We start from the raw sequence: 15,401 nt of genomic DNA, 5'->3' as shown, positions 1-15,401 counted from the left end.
AGCTGCACGGCCCCCCTCCACAAGCCTTTTCTGGCCCAGGGGACCCCATCACCTGGGGCCTGCCCAGGGCACCTACCATACACTTGTTAGGGGGTCACGAGTTGAGTCCCAGGGCCCCCGCGGCCCCAGCCGGCTCTTTGCATACTGCAGGAGCCGGCAATGCTCCTGCTCACAGGGAGCAGCTATTTTTGCTGCTCTCGCTGGGTGGGAGCAATCTCTTGATCTGTTTCCCTTCCAGTATCAGTGCCGGCTGAGAAACGGATCAAAAGTTTGCTCCTAGCTGATGGAAGCATTCTCAAATGTCCTTCCTGCTGGAAGTAGCCTTTGTGTTTGTTCCGTTTGGCGGGAGTTTTATTAAAGCTCCCGCCAAACGGGAGCAAACATCTTAAAATGTAAATCGCGACCCTGGAGGATGGGGGCCTTCTTTTTTGGAGCATTTCGGCCCCAGGGGTGGGCTCTCTGGGGTGTATAAGGCTTGAGAGGGTGGCTACGTGCCACCCGCCCTCCCCCATTAGTAATGAAATCGGTCCCAAGGGATACTTGAATTTGGCCCCAGGGGGGTCCTTCTGGGTCTCTCCCATGAAGCCTAGAGGTGCAGGGTATCCCTACCCTCCCCCCTTATATTTTCTTGTATTTACTACTTCGGGACAGGGGCCTAAGTCCCTGAGTCCTGTAAAATTGCTGCCAGAATTTTTTTTCTAATGTTGCTGGCAGCCAGTCAGAGTGCTGGCTCCCGCTGCAGTGTGACTCCCACAGGAGCGAATTGGCCCAAGGAAAATGAAGCTCCCTGGGCCATTCAGAACACTGTTTTTTGTATCAGGCACTGCAAGAGTTGTTTGAGCCTCTTGCGGACCCAACCATCCAGATATACAAATATTTTTGACCCTTAATTTGTAGTAAAAACTACTGAACGGATTTACACCAAATCACAGAAAGCACAATCTGCGGACCAAGATCTAGCTTCCTGTCAGATCTGGTGTAATTCCATTCTGCAGTTTTTGCCGTAGCCCTTCTTAAAGAAACCTATGCAAAATGCATGGGAATTTGGTCCCCACCTTTTTTCTCGGGTCCTGCTTGACAATTCACCTCAAATCTTTCCATGCACAAGCTAATCAAAAAGTAGCACCTTTTGGAATGTTTCGTAGAGATGCGTCAAGCTGGACTAAAGTAATTAACAACACAAAAAACGCTTTTCCTATGGAACAGCTGACCTAACTATAACTGCCCAGCGGGGAACACCAATAGGTACTAATTAATATATATATGAAGTATATATATGTGTGTGTGTTTTTGTATGAATTTATATTCACTGAGAAACTAAAGGTTGAAGTAACGTTCCAGTTAGGTGAATTTGTCAGTGACATTAACTTTTTGAACTAAAAAACACAGAATTTCACCAGTTATAGAAAGCAAGCTAATTATGACTTGCGCCCTCACCATGCACTGCTCATAACCTCACATGTTGCATCACTCATGACATGTTCTATGACTTAATTTAAGGCATCACTGACAACATCTCAAATGACATCAATTATAACATCCTTCAATGAGCGTGCTAGTTTGTTTTATAGTTTACATAGTGGCGGGTAAGCACCACATTACTTTTCGACCTAATTTTGTACAGCCTGTGTCCATCTAATGGGATCCCTTCCCCTGGTGCCCGCATTTTTTGAAGGTGGGTGCCCTGGTGCTCACCTAGTTTACCCACACAATACTTATTGGGGCCACATGGAGAGCACCAACGACTCTGTGTTCCTAGCCGGGCCTTGCATGGAGTGCAGGCGGCATTGCTCCCACCCGGAGGGAGCTGCTACTAATGCTGCTCCCTCCAGACGGGAGCAATATTTTGAAATTTTTCTCTGCCCACTTAAGTGTGGGCAGGGAAACGGATCAAAAGTCTGCTCCCAGTGGGCGGGAGCATTTTTAAAGCTCCCGCCCACTGGCAGCTAGCTGACTTTGTGTCTGCTCCCCCTTGGTGGGAGTTTTGAAATTGCTCCCGCCAATTGAGAGCAAACACAGGTTGCACTTCTCACGCCAGTGCTGGCAGGGAAACCGCTATGTCCTTGGGGTGGGTTCCCCAGGACCTAGCTTGCGAGCTGGTCACTGGCGATGGGTTCCTCGGAACCATTATTGGCTCTGGGATGGGGGCTGAACGGGATGGGGGCTGAGCGGTCTTCCTCGGTTAGAGTAATCAGACTGCCATATTTTTTTTTCTGATGCTGCAGGAGTTCTGCAATATCGCAACTTTTTTCGCTGATTCCCGGCCCCCCCCCCCCCCCACACACTTTGGCTCTAGAAAGGGTCCCTCTGGGTAAACCTCATGGAGCCTAAGGGGTCAGGGTATCTATACCCTTTTCAGGACGGGGGATAAAGCTCCCTGGGCCAATCCGAATGCTCTATTTTTAAATGGATTCTCCCTTGAGAGTCTTTCGAGACTCTCGCAGACCCAACTATACAGATTTACAATTATTTCAGTAGTTTTTGACAAATTCATGTTGAAAAATAATTGTATATCTGTATAGTTGACAGTCCCTCTTGGACCCCTCCCATGCTGCCTGGGGACCACCACCTCCCTTCTTTATTTTAAAAAAAAAAGGAGTGGGCCACGTGTCCCTCCTTTCTGGCCGTTCTTGGCCCGGGTTGGCTCATGCAAACAGAAGGAGGGGCAGTGCGGCCCCTCTCCTGGAGCCATACATGACCCTGGGGATGGCCACCCCCTAAGGCCGGCTCCTGTTTGCTTTTGCTTGGCGGGAGCGTTGATAGCTCCTGCCAAACAAAAGCAATCATTCGGTTACAGTGGGTGGGAGCTGTCAAAGTGCTCCCGCCCCTGGAAGTAGAGGTTTCATCCCTTTCCCTGCCCACAGACAGGTTGGCAGGGAAAAATGTTAAACGATTGCCCCTGCATGGAGAGAGCTGTCTTTCCGGGAGGCGGGGAGCTGACTGGGACTGCGGGGAGCCAACTAGGACTGTGAGGGCCGCAGTCCCGGGGAAAAGAGCAGAATGAGGCAAAATGAACGTGAGAAACGAGCAGAAAGAGGCAGAATAAAGGTGAGAAATGAGCATAAAGAGGCAGAATAAAGGTCAGAAACGAGTAGAAAGAGGCAGAATAAAGGTCAGCAATGAGCAGAAAGAGGTCAAATAATGGTCAGCAACGAGCAGAAAGAGGTAAAATAAAGGTGAGAAAAGAGCAGAAAGAGGCTAAATAAACTCTGCATATTGTGAAGCACGCTTTACCGCCGCTGCTGCCCCTGCGGCCCCTCCCACCCTGACACAGTCCCCGCTCCCGCCTCCCTACCGCTGGTCCCACCCCCCTCCCCTACTTGATGGCGACTGCTGTGCGGTCGCGCCGCTGGCGCGCCAAAGGCACACCTAAGGCAAGCCCGTCTGCGCCCGTCCGTGACCTGACCGCGACAAGGTCCAGGAATCCTGGTTCTCCAAGGCCCCATCGCTACGACTCAACCACCCTCCACGCACTCAATCCCGGAAGACACGCCGAATGCGCAAAATCCTCACCAAACCCCACCCATGGACAGTTCTTGTGCAGACCCTGCCGCAGATCCTTCACCATCGACATAGCTCCCACGACCGTCGAAGGCCCGCCTGATGCACGCACCACCGAATCCCTGACATGAATCCTCCTCAATGTGCGCTCCCTGCACCGACATGCCGTAGAAATCTGGGACTTGATCGACACCCTCTCGCCCGACGTCGCCTTCTTCACGGAAACCTGGACCAACGCCACCTCCAGCCCGACATCGCCACGGCCATCCCCGACGGCTACAAGATCCAGAGGATGGACCGCCACCACCACCCAGGAGGGGGACTCGCCATTGCACACAAGATCCCCCTCCGACTCTCCACATCCAGCACAAGTGACCCCCACTCCAACACTGAGCACTTCCACTTCCAGATCCAGACAAGCCCCAGGACCACACTACGCTGCACCCTCATCTACAGACTGCCCGGACCTCGCACCCAGCCCACTACAACCATCGCCGAGCTCACCGCACCGCACCCCACGCCATCACCTCCACGGACTACATTCTACTCGGGGACCTGAACTTCCACCTCAACAACTGCAACGACCCTGACACCACCACCCTCCTCGACAACCTCGCCAACCTCGGACTGAAGCAGCTGGTCAACACGCCCACCCAAAGAGCTGGACACACCCTCAACCTCATCTTCGCGGGAGGGACAAACATCTCCTTCAGCCACACCACCCACCCCCTCTGGACGGACCACCACTGCATCCACTTCACCTTCACCACCACCACCGCGCCCGCCCCGCGCCCTCCACGACGGAACTGAAGCAAGGTCACAGAGGAACTCCTCAACACCACCCTCCTCCACAACCCCCCAGTGCCACGACCGACACCATCTCAGCAGCCATAGAATTTCACCGATGAATCTCCTGCTGCGCCGACATACTTGGATCCCTCCGCCACCCCGCCAAACAATGCCCTCCGAAGCCAGACGCTCCTGCAGAGGCCTAGAGAAAACCTGGGGATACCAGAAATCCACAGAAGCATGGAACAACTACAGGAGTGCCCTGAAGGAATACCACCAGCGCATAAGAGAAACCAAACTGACAATCATAAGAGACAAGGTCCAGACAAATGCAACCAACGCCAAGGAACTGTTCAACATCATACAGCAGTTTGCAAAACCTACCAGCAAAGCCACGAAGGTCACACCTTCTCAGGAACTCTGCGACAAGCTTAGCTCCTACTTCCATCTGAAGATCAAGGTCCTACACGACAACTTCACTGAACCGACACCGGACACCACCACCCCCCTATCCACCGCCACCAGTAAGCCAGCCATCACAACCTGGTACCCCGCCACCATCAGCAAGACAATAAAGAAAACCCACTCAGGAGCCCCAATGGACCCCTGCTCACCGCACATACTCCACAGGGCCGCCGCCATCGCACCCGAACTAGGATGGACCATCAACGCCTCCTTCAGATCCGGCATCTGCCCAGACGCCTGGAAGCGGGCGGAGGTTAAACCCCTCCGCAAGAAACCAAGGGCTGACCTGACGGACCTGAAAAACTACTGGCCCATCTCTCTCCTCCCCTTCGCAGCCAAAGTCACCGAGAGACTCGTAAACGCCCAGCTGACCGCCTTCATCGAAGAGAACTCCAACCTAGACGCCTCCCAGTCTGGATTCCCCAGCAACCACAGCACCGAGACCACCCTCCTTGCCGCCACTGACGACATCCACATGCTACTCGTCCAGGGACACACTGCGGCGCTCATCCTCCTAGACCTCTCCACAGCTTTCCACACCGTTTCACACTGCACGCTCGCAGCCAGACTTCATGACGCAGGAATACAAGGAGCCTCGACTGGATCCAATCCTTTCTTTCTGGCAGAACCCAGAGGATCAGACTCCCTCCCTTCCTCTCCGAACCTACCAACATCAACTGCGGAGTACCCCAAGGATCATCGCTCAGCCCCACGCTCTTCAACATCTACATGGCCCCCCTCACCACCATCGTCAGACAGCACGGGCTCAGCATTGTATCCTATGCCGACGACACCCAGCTCATCCTCTCACTCACAAAGAATCCCAAAGACACCAGGCTCTGTTTCCAGGAAGGAATGAAGAACGTGGCGGCCTGGATGAAAGACAGCTGTTTGAAGCTCAACTCCGAGAAGACCGAGGTCCTCTTCCTCGGACCCTGCACCTCCACCTGGGACAACACCTGGTGGCCCTCCGCCCTCGGGAATCCACCCACCCCTTACAGACCACGCACAAAACCTCGGCATCATCCTCGACTCGTCCCTCTCCATGACCCGCCAGATCAACTCCGTCGCTTCCACCAGTTTCAACTGCCTGCGCATCCTCCGTAAAACCTTCAAATGTACCCCCCCCCCCCCGATTGCAGAATGACCGTCACCCACGCGCTCATAACCAGCAGACTGGACTACGGAAATGCCCTATACGCCGGAATCAACCGAACTCTTCTGCACCGACTCCAGACCATCCAGAACGCCGTGGCTAGACTCGTCCTTGGGGCACCGTGTCACGAACACATGACCCAACACCTACAAGACCTCCACTGGCTCCCCATCGAGAAGAGGGTCACTTTCAAACTCCTCACCCACGCCTACAAATCCCTCAACAACATCGGACCCAAATACCTCAACGAGAGGGTATCCGTCCACGTTCCCAAGAGGAACCTCCGCTCTGCCAACCTCGCCCTGGCTGAGGTCCCCGCATCCGCAGAAACAGAACAGGCGGGAGATCCTTCTCCTACATCGCAGCAAAAACCTGGTACGAGTTCCCTGTGAACATCAGACACTCCCCGACCCTGCACGCGTTCAGGAAGGACCTCAAGACCTTGCTCTTCGAATGATCCAGAGTTGCTCCCCCCCCACCCCGCGCCTTGTGACCCTCACGGGTGAGTAGCGAGCTTTATAAACCACTGATTGATTGATTGATTTAAATGAGCAGCAAGAGGCAAAATATCGTGAGAAATTAACAGAAAGAGAAAAAATAAAGGTGGGAAACTAGCAAAAAGAGGCAAAATAGAGGTCAGATACCAGCACCAAGAGGCAAAATAACAGTGAGAAAAGAGGCAGAAAGAGGCAAAATAAAGGTGAGGAACAAGCAGAAAGAGGCAAGATAAAGGTCTGCAACGAGCTGAAAGAGACCGAATAAATGTCAGAAACTAGCAGAAAGCGACAAAATAAATGTCGCAAGGGAGCAGTAAGAGACAGAATAAAGGTTAGAAGTTAGCAAATAACAGGCAGAAAAAAGGTCAGACACCAGCAGCAAGAGGCAGAATAAAGGTCAGAAACCAGCAGAAAGAGGCAAGATAATGGTCAGGAGCGAGCAGAAAGAGACAAAATAAAGGGCAGAATAAGAAGAAAGCGGCTAAATAGAGGTCAGAAACGAGCAGCAAGAGGCAGAATAAAGATCAGGAGCTAGCAGAAAGATACAAAATAGAGGGCAGGAGAGAGGATAGAAGAGGCAGAAAAACTAGCAGAAAATGAGCGGAGGCACAAATCCGAAGGCAGCAGAGGCTAGTGGACTGCAGGCAAGCTGAACAGGAGGACCGTCGCAAGGGGAGCTGGCACGAGGACCTTCTCCTGTGTGTCCCCATACTTTTTTTACCACGCACTCACTGACAGACCCACTCATATATCCACTGAGAAGGGGGACCCCTGAACAAAGATACGGGCAGGTATACCAGGGAAATCAACAAGTACCAAAAGAAGAAGAGTACCTGCCACGGATTGATAATAAATAAGGCCCTAAGCAGGGTCCAAATGGTTAAGAACCACAACCAATAGGCAAACCAAAACAGGAAAAGAACAACAAGACAAAGTCTAAAAGAATTTGAGTGTTTTGGAAAAGACTATTTTTATTTTATCATTATTATTTGTATAGATGTGAGAATCACTTTTTTTTTAGAAGTTTAACAGTGTAAATTAAAAAAAGTAATAGAGAAAAATATCAACATAATACAATTTCTAAATAACAAATTGCTAACAATCCCACAAACGCTCCTTCAAACAAACATGCACTCATACTATCTCACATCCGACAGCAACATCAAACAACACATAGCATGAATACATACTAATAAAAACATGTACAAGTAGAATTGGTCATTTAACAAATCAAATTAGAGGGGATGGACTTTGAACAGCCCGAACAGCTAAAAAGCACCAATAAGCATGTTTACAGTAGCCAGAAATACGGTAACAGAGTGCCGACGCGCGTTTCGGTGAACAAGCCCCAACAGGGGCTGCACCTTCATCAGGGCGAAGGAGGGCAGAGATGGTGGGACAAGCGCACCTGTAAACAAACAAAGTATTAACAATGATAGCAAAAATGCGATAAGGAAAAACAATATATATATGCACACGTATAAGACTCCAGGTACGAATATGTTCGAAGCTACAACAATAAATAGATAATACAGTCTAAGACTCTGATTAGAGGTCTAGTAGGGGTTAAACCTAACATGATAATTGGAATCTGAATGGAATAAATCATGAGTCATGAACAGGTTTGCCAAAAAGGTTGAGACAATAGGATATGTATTTAAATATTATTAAGAATCAAAAAATTGGAATAAAGTGCAGTCAAGAAGATCAGACATCTATCTAGAAATATTAGTTTTAGAGAAAAAGATATAGTGGACATTTTGTACATATAACTCGACAAACAGTGAGTAAATAGACAAATAGGGGATTGCTCTCTAACTAAACATAGAATAAATGCGTGCTGGGACAACAGTTAAGAAAAACGTGAGCCATAGAGAGTGTAGTCTTGTATCCCTTCAGGTCTATCGGTGTTAGCAGGACCAATAAGGAGGGGGCAAGATAGATTGGTGCTCTCCTTATATCCCTTCAGGTCTGAGAAAGTCAGAAAAGCCAGAGGGGAAAGGGGAAGAAAAATCGGTGCCCTCCAAAAGAGGGGACCAACCAATACCTAGCGGTAAGTTGTTCTCCGGTAAGGGAATTCAGCCAAAACCTGGCGGTCAGGAGATCGAGCGCCAACCAACGGTAACGGTATTTCTTCAGGAAAATAGCAGGTGTTTAATGACAGGTGGAAGCCTTGAGCGATACAGGATCTAAAAAAAATTTTTTTATATATATGAAGGCCACGGTTAAAGAATTAACCCCCACACGAGTCTCTACATAGGTAAAAGACAGGACTGACTAGGAAAGAAGGCTCTAAACGTAGTAGGAAAGGGTCTACGGTAGGAAGGTTAGGTAATGGCATTCTCCCAGGGACAGTGCTCATTTAGCCCTTTGTTCACTGCATTGAGGAGATAGATCCAGAATACCTCTATTTTCTTGCGGATCTGTGTGGGATCTTTTCCGGGAGGGGTCATGATTCTCTCTAGAATCGACCACTTAAGGTCCTGTACAGAATGGTTCATGTCAAGCCAATGCTGGACCAGTGGGGCCGACAGTTTCCCAGTTCGGATGTTAGATTTATGTTCTCCTATCCTAGTCCTGCATTCTCGCCCAGTTTCTCCAACATAGATCATCCGACATGGGCACATGATCAAGTATACAATGTTAGGGGTACGGCAATTTGTCATGTTGGATAGTTTGATTTGACGTTCTGGGGTGTCAATGATGTCTCCTGTGATAGCGTTGGGGCAAGCGTGGCAATTGCCACAACGGTGATTACCTAAAACAGGTCCAGAGTTGGTAATGCCTGTTTGTTGAAGGGGAGGGGGTCCCTGGAGTTTACCTTTGACCAGATAGTTTTTGATATTCATGTTCCTTTTGAAAGCAAAGATGGGCTTGGGGAGAATAGAGTCCTCATTGCCCATATTCAAAAGAAACCAGCACGAGTTTATCATCTGTCTCAACTTATGATTGATGTTAGAATGTTTGGTCACACAGACCAATTTGTCAGCCGAGGGCTTTTCTTTGGGAAGAAACATCGACTCTCGGTTGAAGTATCTGGCCCTTTTAAGGGAGTCCTTAATGAGTTTGGGTGGATAACCTCGATGGATGAGTTTACTCTTAAGTACATTAGCCTGGTCGAGAAAATCGTTGATGTTAGAACAGTTTCTTCGAATTCGAAGAAACTGGCTGAAGGGACCCACTCATATACTCACGCAACAACTAGAATAGAAAAGTTTTGAGCACGTTAATGTCTCAAAAATAAAAATCAATGGTTCTTCAAATGTTAAATATTTGGGTGGTTTCCCACCTCCTTCTCACTGATAGGAAATCGAGAAAAGTAAAAAGCACATCTTTTCTGATAATACAGTACTTATCATAGCAGAAAGAATACATAAGTATAATATGCATATGCATAATATGCATATTCATTGTTCTTCATCAAACTTGCTTTATTTTAAACACAATCTGGTTAGATGTTATGGTATTTATTTCATTTTTTGTCCACCTAATTTTCACATTGAGCCCATATTTTACCATACTGGACGTCTGGATGATCTGGGTATGATTAAGGACTATTCATAAAAATCACTTTTAATTAAAAGAAAATAGATTTTAATTTCTCATGTCTTTGCACAAGGTTGAGAATTTGCAGAAATGTAAAAAATAGATTTAACTTTACCACTTAATAGAAAATAATTTCCTATAAAAAGTTTTCCCTTCCCCAGCACAACCCAAAAAATTGTGCACTTTCCTTAAAGTACCAACTCCTGATGCCCGGATCATCCAGGCATGCGTTTAGAAGTGCAGAGAATGGTGTAAAGGGCGTAGAAAATGCTTGCTAATACCCACCCCAAGGAATCATCCCACTTGGTTAACTCTTTCTTCTCCTTCCCACACCAACATAGAGTCAGACTGTATCACTAATGATTTTGCTTCCTAGGTTTCATACACAAATCTCTCATCCCAGTATCCCTGCACCCGTCTCTGTGCCTCTCCTTGTTCTTACTCCTATCCTACTGCCAGTACTGCTAGCATTGACTCTTCTGTTTCGCTCTCTCTCTTGGTATTGATCCCCATTCTCCTTACTGCAATGCCTCCTGTTCCCTCCATGCTTTTTTCCCTCAAATTGTTAAACTGTGATCTCTTCCATCAGTCCTTTTTTTCTAACCATTCTGTCCTCACAATCTATTAAAGTTTTTCCAATGTGCTATTGATCTCTGGGTCAGAACTCCTGGTCACTACCTACTCCTCGCGGTTCATCTGCCTTCCCAGCTCTCTTTCTAAAACTCCTGACCTCCTCTCTTGCGCAATTGATTATCTAATTACCTGTCCTCTGTTGACCTTCTTACAAACAGAACTCTTATTTTTTTAAATAAATTCCACTCAGCTGAATCCCCTCTTGACTCTATCTCCTCCTCTCACCTCCTCCCACCATAGACACACACCTCTTGTCCATTGCCATGCTCCTCCTAATTGCTATGTTCAACCCAGTCTGCCAGTGTCTTCCTAGCTTCGCAGGCATGGGGCTCGCTTGGTTCTGCTCTAACTTCTCTTTTTTTCCCCTCTCCTGGCTCTGTTTACTTCCCCTCCAGCACTCTTACCCGCCAGTGTACACCAAGGCCGTGTCCTGGGACACTTCCTGCTCGCCCTTCTCACTGCCTCTTTTGTTATCGCTCCTTTGGCATGTGTATCGTCAACACGCCAAGGGGACTCAAATATTATTTTCCTGTCATAAACGTAAGTTCCTCTACACCAAGAATTCCAGTTGTCTTAACATCTATAGGAGGCTGGACGGCTCCCTGCTCACGAATTTTGTTGAACCTTCCTCCTAAAATGTCTTTATTTCCCATCGTCAACAGAAATTACAATGCAGCCCAGAGTCGGGGTACTTACCAAAGGCTGACTCATTGTACTTCATGTCTTCAAATATTTAGCGCACACAAATATCTGGCGCCTTCCCGTGAGTCACACAACATTTGAAACCACCTTTCCTTCTGGGCGCTAGCTCTGCTAAATCGATAGTGCTTTGTTTATACAAATAGGTAATTCATCTGTAAGTCTCCCAGGATTCATATCCAAGGCTGGTAATCTGGTATTGCCACAGAGTGCACATGATCGCACATAGTTTTTATTGGTAAACCTATAAACTTTAATCAAACATTAAAAGATAATGCACAGTAGCAATCCAAGAGGGCGGCATCTATTTGCCACTTCAAATGTGTCATTAAGGAGGCTGACGTATGTTGAGAGCTCACAGAGCTTTTTGATTATTTCTGTTTTACCGTTCATGTTTTTAGGGTTGGCGTTGCATATATATTATTTGCTAGTTCTTTAATACAGACATCAAAAGGGTTTTAGCCCAGACCAACAATACATTACACTGGCCTCATGCAGTTGGCTGCTTGATGTATCATGCATTTCACATATGAAAATAAAATCTACACACATGCTTTGTATACAGAAAGCATTTTTTGTGGAGGTTTTTCTAAAGCTTTTGCCAGGACATAAATGTCCAGCTAACTGTGTGACCATCCCATATAGAGAAATCCTGGCTTCAGCTTAACATGTCCTCCTTGCCAGCCAGGATCTTCTGCTGCTGGGTCCCTGCGTACACTCTTAACACACCCCACAGCTCCTGTTATATGGTCTTTGGTGCTCCCCATCGAGCTCGCGCCAGGCGTGTGTACAAATCACAGGACACGGCTCTGAGGCCCAGGTGAGGCTGCTGCATTGTGCCTTGTGTCCAGCAGCTCCACCCCACTGTCAGGTGTTCTCGTTTGTCCTCTGGCTCTCAGCATGAAAGTCAATTCAGCAAAAGGACAGGGGTAGTAGAAGTGACGTCACAAGCCATTTGACCTTTACGTTCACTCACGCACACATGCTTACACGTTCGCACAATTACAATTACACACACTTTCTCTCAAATAAGCACACTCACCTGCACACATGCAAACAACTTACATTTCAAAGCATTTTATTTACTTATCTTCGCTGCCAGGGAGGGTCATATTGCAGCTAATTGTACACCTTTTTTTTATTACACTAATATTGAATAATAAATATTATTCAATATTAGTTTAAAATGTAATAATAATTAACAAAAAACAAGGAGATTGGAGCCCCAACTGATATCCATAAGGACGACCTGCCCCTGGGTTTCTTGCACTGACTTTGATACCTCTGAGGCCAAGGGTCACAAATGCAGTGCCAGGGGCCTCAAGGGGCTAGCCACGGGTCACAGCTGCGGCCCCTAAATGACGTCCATACGCTGTGTCCCCTTGTTTGGCATCTCCACCATTGCCATTAGTACTACCACCACCATTACCACTACCACCATTGTTACCATTATTAGGACCACTGACATTACCCCATAACCACAAATAGTATCATTACCGTCACCAGCATTGCTACTACAACTACCATTACAACAACCACCTTTACAGTCCTCATTACTAACATTAGCACCACCATTAACAACACAATTACAACCACCATTACCACTTTCACAACCATCACTATTACCAACACCACCATTACCACTGCTGCTACCATCTTTACTATCACCATTACCAACACCACCTCCATTACCACCAGCACTGTAACTGCCCTACCACCAATACTACCATCAATATTACCACAACCATCATTACAGCGGCCACCACTACCACTTCCCCCATTACTCCTATCAACATTACAACCACCAACAATTCCACCATTAAAATGACCATCATTATCTCTGCCCCAGTACCACTACGACTGCTGCCACTACTGCCATAACCACCACTGCTGTTGCCACCACTTATTTATCAACACTAAAACTACTTCACCATTGCCACCAAATCCAATAGGTGTGCTTTAATGATCTAACAAATGAAAATGCGGGCATGAGCAAATATACTGTTTACACGTGTTAGTTCATTAAAGGCAGATCTATTGGCGCTTTTAGGATTTTATGCTTTTTGCATTACTGGATGTTAGAAACTTAATGGAAAATTGGGTATTGGTGTTTTATCAGAGTTGCTTCAGAGAACCTAAAATATGAAGTAACTGCACCATTTTCAACCCATGAGCGAGTGAATCTTCATTGCCTAAAGCCCCACTACACAGGAACTATGTTTCCACAATTTCTTTTACTGCGTTTTCACTAAGTCATACTAGCATTAGCACAACTAAGTATTTAAAACATGCTCCAAATAGGCACATGTTCAACATACAATACTCATCTCCTTACTTCTCCAAGTATTTAACTGAGGAAGCAGGCCTGTCCATACCTCCGAAAGAGAACACTTCTTTGGCCATGACTTGTCTACCACCTATCCAGCTGCCATGGCATTTATTCACCTCTGTTCCACTATCAAGGAACAGCTACTGAGACCTTCAAATCCAACTGGTAGCAAACCTAGATGGTTTAGTCATGAATGTTCTATTGCTAACCAACAATTGCCTATGGCCCTTACGGGCACCCCTACAAATCCCCAAGAGGTGGCTTTGTTACGTAAGATATACAAACAGGTCACTACAGCAAGAAAAAAGAAAGTACTGGACCAACAATGGAGCTCACTAGCTTCAGTGACAAATAAAAAGAATAGCAATCTCTTTTTGTCAGCAGAAAACAAATTTCAGCAGTTTAACCAGGCAGCAACCCCAGTCAGCTCCAATATTTCTAGTGAGGCATGGGAATCGCATTTTACTAATATTTATGCTTCCATTTCCGCCAAAAGTGAGTTCCATATTGCTCCCTATTATGCAGCAGAGCACCTGACTTTGGATGAAGTAGAAGATGCGATAAATCTGAGCACTGGGGGTAAGCCTCTGGCCCGGATGGGGTACCAATACATCTTTTTAAATACAATCCAGAATGCTGGGCTCCACTATTATTGAATGTGTTTAAGTCTGACCCACACCCCTTTACCAAGCACATTGTCAATTTCTATCATTTTCCCAATTTTTAAAAAGGGCGACCACTCGCAGCCCAGTTGTTATAGGCTCATTTCCCTAATAGATACTACTTTAAAAATTCTGAGATGGTTTCAATATAACCAGATAAAGGAATGGGCAGAAGAGAAGTCCACCTTATATCCTTGCCAGCATGGTTTGAGGTCCAAGGTCGGCACACTTGAGCAGTGTCTTGATCTCGATCTCCTCATCTGTAAATACACCATAGCCCAAAATTCTCCTTTATATCTAGAGTTTATGGACTTGACCTCAGCATTCGATTGCATTAATCACTCATAGCTGCGCTCTAATCTTTTAGTATATGGGATGGATGAAGCACTGGTGCACTTTTTAGCTTACTTTCACAGGAACATGAAGGCTAGAATGAGATCAAATACTCAGGGGGAGGTGTCTTGAGAGGTAGGAATCTTCCGGGGCATGAGACAAGGATGTGTATTAGCTCCACTTTTATTTATTTGTTATATTAATGATCTCCACCCTTTTTATTTATTAACCATCACTCCTGAGCTCCCAAAAGTTAAGGCCTTTCCGCTGTCATCTTTGTTGCACATAGATGATGCTGAATCGATGGCTCATACCCCTAGGGCTCTGCGGCTGTTAGTCCAAGGTTTTGTAAATATTATGGCCATGTTAGACCTATGTACTAATTTTACCAAATACTACATTATGGCCTGCAGCCTGAGAAAGTACAATTTAGCCTCCCTTACTGTACGTGAATTTAGTCGACAATGGCCCAGAACTTTTTCGTATTTGGGCCTAGTTTTCGCCAACAATGGGTCCTGGACGATGCATATTGCACTTTGCAGTAACTCATTTTCCAGGGTGATCGGCTTGTTGTTCAGTTGACCGCAATCCAGAAGGAGTGGTGCTCTCTTGCCACTTCTGTGGATTTTCATAATGCAATGTCTCCCGATGGCTACATATGGGACGAGGTCTGGGGCATCATTAAATGTAATACAATTCAGGCAGAAAAAAACAGGTTTTTTAGAAGAGTCCTGGGGGCTCCTATTTCAACCTCTACCTTTATTTGTCATAGTGAATTTAATGTACCTGTT

General features: G+C 46.8%; 1 protein-coding gene across 1 annotated transcript in view; it reads left to right on the top strand.

Moving 5' to 3' along the window:
- Positions 1-15,401, top strand: part of SLC26A5 (solute carrier family 26 member 5) — a 321,585-nt gene that overhangs the window by 150,627 nt on the left and 155,557 nt on the right. The window lies entirely within an intron of this gene.

Source organism: Triturus cristatus, chromosome 4_1, assembly GCF_964204655.1.
Source record: "Triturus cristatus chromosome 4_1, aTriCri1.1, whole genome shotgun sequence".
Classification (NCBI taxonomy): Eukaryota; Metazoa; Chordata; class Amphibia; order Caudata; family Salamandridae; genus Triturus; species Triturus cristatus.
Note: the sequence above shows the minus strand (reverse complement) of the source record. Positions and strands in the feature narration are given on the sequence as shown.